Source organism: Rhipicephalus microplus, chromosome X (genome assembly GCF_043290135.1).
Source record: "Rhipicephalus microplus isolate Deutch F79 chromosome X, USDA_Rmic, whole genome shotgun sequence".
Taxonomy (NCBI): domain Eukaryota; kingdom Metazoa; phylum Arthropoda; class Arachnida; order Ixodida; family Ixodidae; genus Rhipicephalus; species Rhipicephalus microplus.
The window spans coordinates 73672285-73682184 of NC_134710.1; positions in this window are offsets into that span (position 1 = coordinate 73672285).

Below are 9900 nucleotides of genomic sequence, written 5' to 3' on the forward strand. Positions count from 1 at the left end.
ATATCTTTCCAAATGGATTCGAGAAAATGCGTGTGGACTTAACATTTCATGTTTTCAGTGCCCAAGTGACTCGGTGCTTAGATTTTTACAAAGATCAGATCGAGGAGCAATACACAAATGTTGAGCCAACAAGACTCGTTATTGGTCTCATGGCGGAACTAATCGAGGTGATGACATCCAGGTTTCCAGCAGAAGCTTTACGGTAAGAGTGAAATATTTACCCTGTCGATAATTAGTCCAGACAAAGTTTCTACGCTTCATACATAAACATTATTTCAGGCTTCACAGCCGAAAGGAAGCTGTGCTTGACCAGGCACTAAAGTTCCTCGATTTGTGGGAAGCTCACGCAAGAGGACTTGGCTTTCTAAGCAAAAGTACCGCAGTGGGTTTGCGTGTGACGTTGAAAAGTACGAAGCACCTCCTGGAGTACCTGTGTGAGGAAGTACATTTCAAGTATCTCATGACGGCTCGCCTAAGCCAAGACTGCCTTGAGCGCTGTTTCGGAATCGTGCGGCAGGCAGGTGGTGGCAATGATCACCCAACCCCTGCACAGTTTGTTGTTATCACGAGGTATTTTATTATCAAATTTTACGCCTTATGTTGCATGTCGTATAAACTTGTTACGCATCTGATTATGTTTGACTGCTGTTGTGAGTAAAATATGCATTGTTTATTTATAGATGCCTCAGCTTCTATAGCCTGGCAAAGAGTCCGAAGGGTGGCAATGTAGCTGACGGAGTGGTGGAATCTCTTCTCTCTCTGGAAGAAATGCTGCACGAGGTGGAAGATCACAACGAAGACAACGAAAGACTTTCATCTGACGTGCTAGAAGTGTCTGTAGATCATGCGTCATACACTGTTGAGCGAAGTGACGCCCGCCTTGTGTATTATGTCGCAGGTTATGTCGCAAGAAAGCGTGTACTTCGTAGTAATTGTGATGATTGCAAGAACGCCTGCCTTGCTTCTAAAGAAAATGTGCCAGGAAATCTCCCAGCCCAGGCAAGCAAGCTGTGGGATCTCGGAGGACTTTTGTATCCGTCGAATTCCTTCTATAACCTGATATTATCCCTTGAGAACAAAATCACTCGCTTCTTGAGCACATCACGTCTTCATGCCAAATCGGCCGTTGAGATGATGAAGGGGATAGGCGAGACGCAACAAATTGGTTGCGCAAAGCATGCTGCTTTTTTGACGAAAAGTGTGGTGCGATTTTATTGCCTCACTCGTGTCCACTTTTTTTTGAAAGGGATGAACCAAAAGGAAGACGAAAAGAAAGGGCGGAGAGTAAAGCCATGCGTACTCTAGTGGCAGTGCATGAATGGCATGCGTGGAAATAAAGTTGTGTTTTTGTGAAAAAGTGTCTGCTAAATTTATGCTGCTGGGAACAATTCTCAAGTCACACGCTTAGCGGTATAGGTAAATTTTGGCGCTCTTAATGCGTGACTCATCTGAGTTAATGTATACATTAACTCAGATGAGTTTTAGCTGCCTATAGGCAGCTAAAACTGCTTCGTTTTTCTGCGGCGAGCAGCGCGCTGCGGCGAGCAGCGCGCGCTCATTCGTACATCGCCTGCGAAAGGCTACCCGCGCCGGTGCGTGCAGCGCCCCAAGCGGCATCGGCGCGCCTTGGGGACCGGTTTCTGCGGCCGCTTTTCACACCTCATATTCTAGCCACCCTAACGTGGCTCTCTTTTGATTTGATTGATATGTAGGGTTTAACGTCCCAAAACCACTATATGATTATGAGAGACGCCGTAGTGGAGGGCTCCGGAAATTTAGACCACCTGGGGTTCTTTAACGTGCACCCAAATCTGAGCACACGGGCCTACAACATTTCCGCCTCCATCGGAAATGCAGCCGCCGCAGCCGGGATTCGAACCCGCGCCCTGCGGGTCAGCAGCCGAGTACCTTAGCCACTAGACCACCGCGGCGGGGCAGTGGCTCTTTTTTTCAATTGAGAGCGATGAAGATTGTAAAGGAAAGACTGCAGGCATGGATAGAGAATGATGGGGTGCTGGGGGAACTGCAGAATGGGTTTCGGAAACACAGGATGTTGGAAGACAATCTGTTCTCACTGACGCAGTGCAATGAAATAGCAGAAAAGAAACACAGGCCCCTGTGGCTGGCATTTTTGGATATCAAGGGAGCGTACGATAGCGTGGTTAAAGAGGACTTGTGGGGAATACTGGACACACTAGGTGTGGAAGATGGAGTCAGTAATCTTTTAAAGGATATCTATAAAGGTAACAAGGCAGTTATAAAGTGGGAAAAACCGGTATCGAGGACTGCAGAGGTAAAACGGGGGCTTAGGCAGGAGTGTCATCTGTCACCCCTGTTATTCATGATGTACCTGCAAGGATTAGAGGCCGAATTAGAGGGAAGCGGACTGGGCTTCAACCTCTCTTTCGCCAAACAAGGGAAACTCATTGAGCAGGCACTACCAGCATTGATGTACGCAGATGACATAGTGCTAATGTACGACAACAAGGAAGATTTGCAGAGATTGATGGAGATCTGCGCTAATGAGGGAGATAGGTTAGATTCCAGATTTAGTAAGGAAAAATCAGCAGTCATGATTTTTAATGATAATGAAGGTAGTGAGCTTAATTAGAATACAGGAGCTCATGCTAGAGATAACAGGTAAATACAATTAAATATCTGGGCTTATTGATAAGCAATGAGACCGAGTACCTAAGGGAACACGAAATATACGTGACGACTAATTGTAACTAATGCAGCGGCGATGAAAAGCAGGGCACTGTGGAATTACAATAGGTATGATGTTGTGAAGTTGGTGAACAATAGGTGAAGTTGTAAAAGACTATGTCTACTTTGTTGGGTTAGTCACACGTTGTTGGGTTAGTCCGGCGCCGAGTCACGGAAAAAGCGGTGACCCCTTTTCTCTTCCTCCTAATACAAGGAACAGGTCGCCGGAGGGCTGTGCACCTGCTGATGGCTGTCCAAATATGTGCTCTCGACATGGGATGTGGGGCACCATGCAGCCCTACGAGGCAAGGAATTGAACGAAAACTAATGCAATGGTTCCCGGCTTTCTGGTCACAACGCCCTGCTTGACGAGAGCGGTGTCACGGCGGATGACAACCAGCCTCGATAATTGATTGTGGCGAGCGGTGGTCCTTTTTTTTTGCTCCATTGCACGCCTTCTCACATCAAGAAAGGGACACGTTAAAATGTGGTGACAATGCCTATTTAAAAGTGTCGACCTGCAGGCGGGAGTGGGCGCGAGACGATAAATGCAGGAGAACGATCCTCAGGTCATGTGGGCATAAATTCATGTGATCAAAGCGATAGCTCATCTAAGTACTTCTTCACCTAGGAGCAGAGAGTGTGTCTAGGGATGGTAAAGTTGCTAGTAAGCTAGTAAAGTTGCGTTAATTTGTTACCACTTAAAGCGTGGGAGGCTGTTTCAACCACACGTCCTCATTAGCACTGAAACCGACTCTTGGGAAAAGAAATACAGGCAAGTGAGATATGAAAACGCAATGTGAAGTGCTAATTGCTGAGAAAGCACCTATGAACCAAATGCACTGGCAACAGCTAGGTTGAGGCATTTTAATTGGTCTCTCTATTGATGTGTGTCATGTGGGCTGACTCTACATAGTTTCCGTGAATGGTTTGAGTAGTGTTTTGCATTTTTTTCTCTTCATGTATTGCATGCAGCTGCATATATTTTAAGTGTCCCGTAGAAATACTTGCACGCAAGAAGAGTAGCTTGGGCTTGTTCGTGTACATACATAACGCAAGCGGGATAGCTCACACCGAGGCAGGGAAGGTGTAAGCAAGTTGACGCGAGAGCATGTGGTGTTTCGCTTGCTCCGTCGCTGTCTCAGTATGTGCTATTCCGCTTGCTTGTGCTAGGTCTAAGTTATTGGCAGATGCGAACATGTACGGTATATGTATTTTGCAGACATGAGTACCAGTAGCGCTGTGCAGTAGAAAATGTCCAAGGTAGTGCATCTGGTGATGCACAGACATAACAAGTGCTTCATGACCAGCTTACTTTGAAGGACTTCATACGTTACGCCTTGCTTCCGATACAGTTTAACCGGTCGTTTACTGAGAAGCTTTATATGGGCACTTAATTAAATGCTTACAATAAGCGACACTGCAAATCCAAAGCATACAATAAAAAATGTCACTTGAGTTGGTACAATCAGCGAGTGCAATGCTTCCAAGCAGTAAATAATCCATGTGGAATGTCAGTAGTATACTTTCAAAATCCCACTCTCTTTCACAGTGTAGTAATTAATGGAGCATGGGGTAAAAAAATCTTGATTATTATAAAGCTTCGAAAAACTAATGGTGCAAAGAATGGGCTGATTTTGGGCTAATGCGGGTCGACGTGCCATAGCATTCCCCGAACTTTCATAATTAATGTTGGCTTTGCAACGCTGATTGGCCTTTTCTATGCTGAGAATTGTAAAAATTTGAAAAACTAATGGTGCAAAGAATGGGTTGATTTAGAGCTAATGCTGGTCAGCGTGCCATATAGAATTCTTTCATAATCAATGCTGGCCTCGCAACACATCTTGGCCTTTTTGCGTTGAGAAGTGCCAATGAACCAAATGTACTGGCAACAGCTAGGTTGAGGCATTTTTATTGGTCTCTCTATTGATGTGTGCCAGCAGTGTCATGTGTGCTGAGTACAGCAACAGCTCATTTTTGCAAACCTAAGGCGTGTATATTCTCCTGTTGCTGTTTTTGTTGCAATCTGAGATACAGATGCATATTGTGCTGGTTAGCGCACATGTTGAGAAGCGTATGAATTGCACAGGTGGTGAAATGAACCTCATAGCTCAGCCCAACTAGTGCTTATGTGAGTTAGGCTCCAGCCAACAAGGCCACTCTTGCTTAGAATCATAGGTGTCCGGAAAAAGATGCAAGGGGCGAAGGGTGCATGCACCCTTTCTGAAATTTTATATATATATACTTTTGTAAAGTAGCTAAACTACACAGCTTTATTAGTGCACTCAGGTCTTGGCCTTCATGATTTCTATTCAATTTCGCACTATCGACTAATCTTGCCTATCATGTGTCTGCAGTGAAAGAAATGCTGCAGTGCTGGATGCCCCTCCCCTTGTGGATGCACCACCCTAATTAAGTTCCGCAGATGCCCCTACTTAGAATGGAAGAAAGAAACTTGAGCTAATTGGTAGGTATTTGTCACAAAAGAAAGTGGGGGCAGAAAAGCATGAGACCTCACAAGTGGTGTTTGTGTAGTGTAGTTCTTTCACTGTGTCCGTGTTTGCATGCCAACCGCTATTAGTAAAGCACTCTGGCTTTTCTATTGATTGTAGCCTTCCCTCTGTCAAAAAATGTGCATATATATATATATATATATATATATATATATATATATATATATATATATATATATATATATATATATATATATATATATATATACATATATATATATATATATATATATATATATATATATATATATATATATATACATACATATATACATATATATATATATATATATATATATATATATATATATATATATATATATATATATATATATATATATATATATATATATATATATATGTGTGTGTGTGTGTGTGTGTTAGCAGTGTTTTGTAATGTAATTAATTTAATGCAGTGTGATTAAACTACTGTTAGGGCAGTTCGATTTCCTGTTATATACACATGAAGATAATATACATTTACACTGATGAGGCTAATGAATAAAGTGGCATTTTAACCAGTTCCATGGTGCTCAACAGTATCTAATCGAGGCTTAGCTCTAAGGATAGGTCCCAAAAGTAATGTCAACAAGTTGATTAAAAAATATATATTCATTATATCATATAACACAAAGGTTCTCTTGTGCCAATACATGGGTTCCAGGGAGATTTCCAGGCACCGAAGGCATCACGGCAGGCCTCCTACAGAATGTCCATGAGAGCCTTGGTGCAAGCCTCTGATTTTATCAACTGTCCCAAAATTATGCCGTTTCATTGGAGTTTTCAAGGGTGAAATAAATAGAAGGCAGGGTGAAGTCATGCCAGAACTGTTGGACGCTTGTGAACCTTTGGCACCTTTGAATAGACCAGGAAGTGGGTGACGACATGGGTGGTGCGGGCCAAAACGTTTTTGTTGCCGATGGTTGTTGACGGCTGTCCACCGTGGGCTCATCGCTGAGTTTTTTGTGTTCTTAAAAAGGCCTTGTGCTACTGGTGCACTTGACGCTCTAACAATTATCACTAAATGCTGTCTTTATTGCTGGACATGTTTACACTTTCGACTTGCCTAGTTTCACACTACTTTGTCAATCCTTTCTCCCACTGAAAGGATTATCCATTTTTGATGCTCATCTTTTCTCCAAATGAGTGCTTCATTGTGGTTTGCTTGAGAAATGAAAAAGCGTTTCAGGTAAAAGTCTGTACTCATTTTCTATATGGTAGCAGACAACAGTGTGACCATGACTGCTGTGGTGGAGCAGTGCTTATAATGCCTAACTGCTGACCCGAAGGTTGTGTGCTCAATCCGGGCCGCAGTGGTTGCGTTTCGGTGGCAGCAAAACGGTAGTGGTCTCTGTACTGTGTGATGTGAGTGCACGTTAAAGAACCCGAGATGGTCGAAATTTCCGGAGCCCTCCTCTACGGCTTCTCTCCTCATCATATCATGTTTTAGGGACATAAAACTACAGTTATGTATGTCAACAGGTTTTGTGCGTTGTGAGGTATAGACAGACACTTTACAACATAATAATTGACATTAATTTTTAAACAGTCCCTGTATAACAACTATCATCATGGTTATAATGGTAGCTCATCATACAACGGCCCCTAAACCACCTCCGATTTTTTTTTTACCATTTTAGGTGAACATGTACATCTTCAGAATGATGTCGCAATCAACAGTGCCAAGCATGGCATTGCTGTTAGCCCTAGGCGCACCGCCTAAACTAAACAGTCCTGTGCTTTTCTTTGGAACCAGCAACTTTATTGAGTAAAAGAGTGCATACAGTAATGTCATGGTATGCAAGATAAGTGAAGTGCTCAGTTTTATTTGGCAATTATAGTATCATAGATAAATAATTTAAGGACACGGTAGATTAAAATTGTTAATAATCTAAATTTGTTTTTATGTTTGTTTGGAATAAGACATTCTCTAACAATATCCAGTGCCCCACTTATTTTTGTGCACTTTGATTCAGCCATAAGGATCAGGTTTTCGAGACCAACTGACGGGCAGCCAAGCCCCCTTATCTCAGACCATGCACAACCAGAGCTTTCTGCCTCAAGTAAACATTTGAAAATCGAAACCAGTAGTTTATCTGAGCTTAGCAGGTTTATATGAAAGCATTCTGGCTACCTAAAGGCACATGGTGGAGTTTTTTTTTAACATGTGTGGCCTTTACAGAGTCCACTTGCTTTGTGTGTGAGACGCACATGGGGACAGGGTTCTGTGCATTTATTTTGAGTTTAGTTGTGCCTTTCTTGAATTGGTTGTGGCCACAATATGTATTCTTTTGTTCCTAAATCAATGAAACTGTTTAGAAAGTACACTATGATCAGAAATCGATACGCTTCAGCTACTAACAAATACGAGACAGGGAGGACTTGTGTGAATACTTCAGCAAATAAAGTTTGTCATCCCTCATTCTGTGTTGTTGCCAGGACAAAACGTTACCTGTAGAGGAATTTAAATGCTTGCATTGATGTGGATCTTCTACAAACCATGATTATGGGAAATTGTGTCTGCACAGTATATGGAGGAACTGTGGGACTTGTAGAGAACACAATAGATAATGTTCCTTGGAATGTAAACCCTCAGAACTGCCACCTTTGAACTCGTTCTAAATTTTAAAAAGGCATGCATGGCTTGAGTGCACTTTCTCGATGCCATTAGGCATATCACTGAGGGTCAACACTGCGCTATGGTTGGGTGAGATCAACAGCATTTAGCTAACAAAGACACACAAGATATGACAAAACGAGCCAATAAAGTAAGAGAACAGAAAAGCATCATCTGACATAAATGCCTGGCACTGCATGACACCAACCTTTTTTTCGAATGGCTTCAAAAAATGTTGCCATAGTTTCTGTGTTCACCCTCTTAGATATGAGGCAAGCACATGGGATTCCAGATCCATCTTCAGCTATGGTGATCAAGGTTGTTAATTGAAAGTGATATCTGTTTGTTCCATGTGTGGAATTAATGCACAGTTTTTGTGTGCCTAGCTTGCGCAGGAGTTGCATCTGTAGGAAGGTCATTAAAGCAAGCTCTAAGTTTCTGTCATTCACCCTTGGGTCACCTACCTTCTTGTAGTAAAAAAGAGGACAGTGTCTATCTTCCTGACTGGCTTCATCTAAGTCTACTAAGTCATTATTTGCCCCCTTTGCCCCAATATTTTCAGTCATTTCAGCTATCCACATTTCAACACTTATAAGGTCATCTGGATGTCGCTGCTCTTGCTTTGTGTTCTTGAATTTTTCGCTGATGTTCCGGAGGTCCTCTCTTGTGACTAGATTCATCCAGTCACTGTTTGTGGATGAAGACGCCTGGATTTTCTGCAGAATGATTTTGGGAGGCACTCCTTGTCCAAGTTTTCCTGTGAATTTGAAAAAAGTTTGAATAACCTCATGAGAAACCATGTGTGCTTCAAGTTTATTTGGATTTAGCCATATGTGCTTTATGAAGGGTCATTGCAAAATGAAAGTGATCATGAAAGCAGACATGCCATGCATTTCAAATGATTCCATCTATAAAATGCTTTAAAAGTGCATATTATTGCACGTGTGATAAGAGCAAGTTGTCATACAAATTTGAACATTCATGCTAAGATATTTTGATTATTTGGAATGTGAAAGCAGTAAAATCTTGTTTTATAAAGATGAGAAATAACTTTTGTTCTATCCGAATGGCCACTTTAATTGTAACTATAGTAATCTATTTTTCCCTCTAGGTCAAATTTTCCTAAATGCAAGTGTCCTTTTTTTTTATTTACATAAGCTCAAAGAAGTCCAGGCATTATTTTCTTCTGTGTCTGTCGGAACATTTTGAAAGCAGGCGAATTCTTTGTAGTGATCTTTTCTCCCATTAGTGCACTAGTAGTTAAGTGAAGTTGAGCCATCACATGACGAACTGGTATTTGGGACAAAATATTTCTCTTTCCACATTCTACATTCTCTATAAATGAATAACTGAAAATTGCAATTAAGAATTCTACACTTTTGTCGGTGCATTGCAAATATGAGCATAAACAATTATGATATAACGCAATGGAGTACTACAAAAACTGCAAAGAGAGTGTGCATAGTGCCCATAAGCCAAGTTCCGCTAAAGGAGCTTGCTCCTTGTGCTCATGGCAATATTCCCAACATGACCCCAATTTTTTCTTTTTGCTGGACTTCACAGATTGTCACACGACACTCAGTCCTAGTTCCTTTTTCTCATCCTCCCTGATAGACATACAGTTCATACAAACATTTTCATTGAGCTATGAATCATAGATCATGCCAGGTCAAGACAAGCTTTTGACCATATGCAGGGCCATTCAAAACATTTGAGAGAAGCCAGCCGAAGAAGTTCCTGATATCGTAAAATATTCAAAAAATTAATAAATATCAAAAAATAAAGTCAAAACCTCTGGACTAGCTTTGTGCCTTCAGCAAAGGCAACTGTAAAGTTACACGGAGTTTATTTTTAAAGGGACACTAAGAGATGTTGACTTTGGCTAAATCCACAGACAAATGCTCAACAGCTTCAACGATCAAGATCACTGAAAACAGTGCTCTGATAAGTGATAAAGTAAGGTGAACATAAGCGAAAAATGAGCCCTTACCAGTAAATTTCACCACCATGCACAATGTGCTACGCTATCCTTGTTCAAATAGTCATTGGTAGTCAACCACTGGT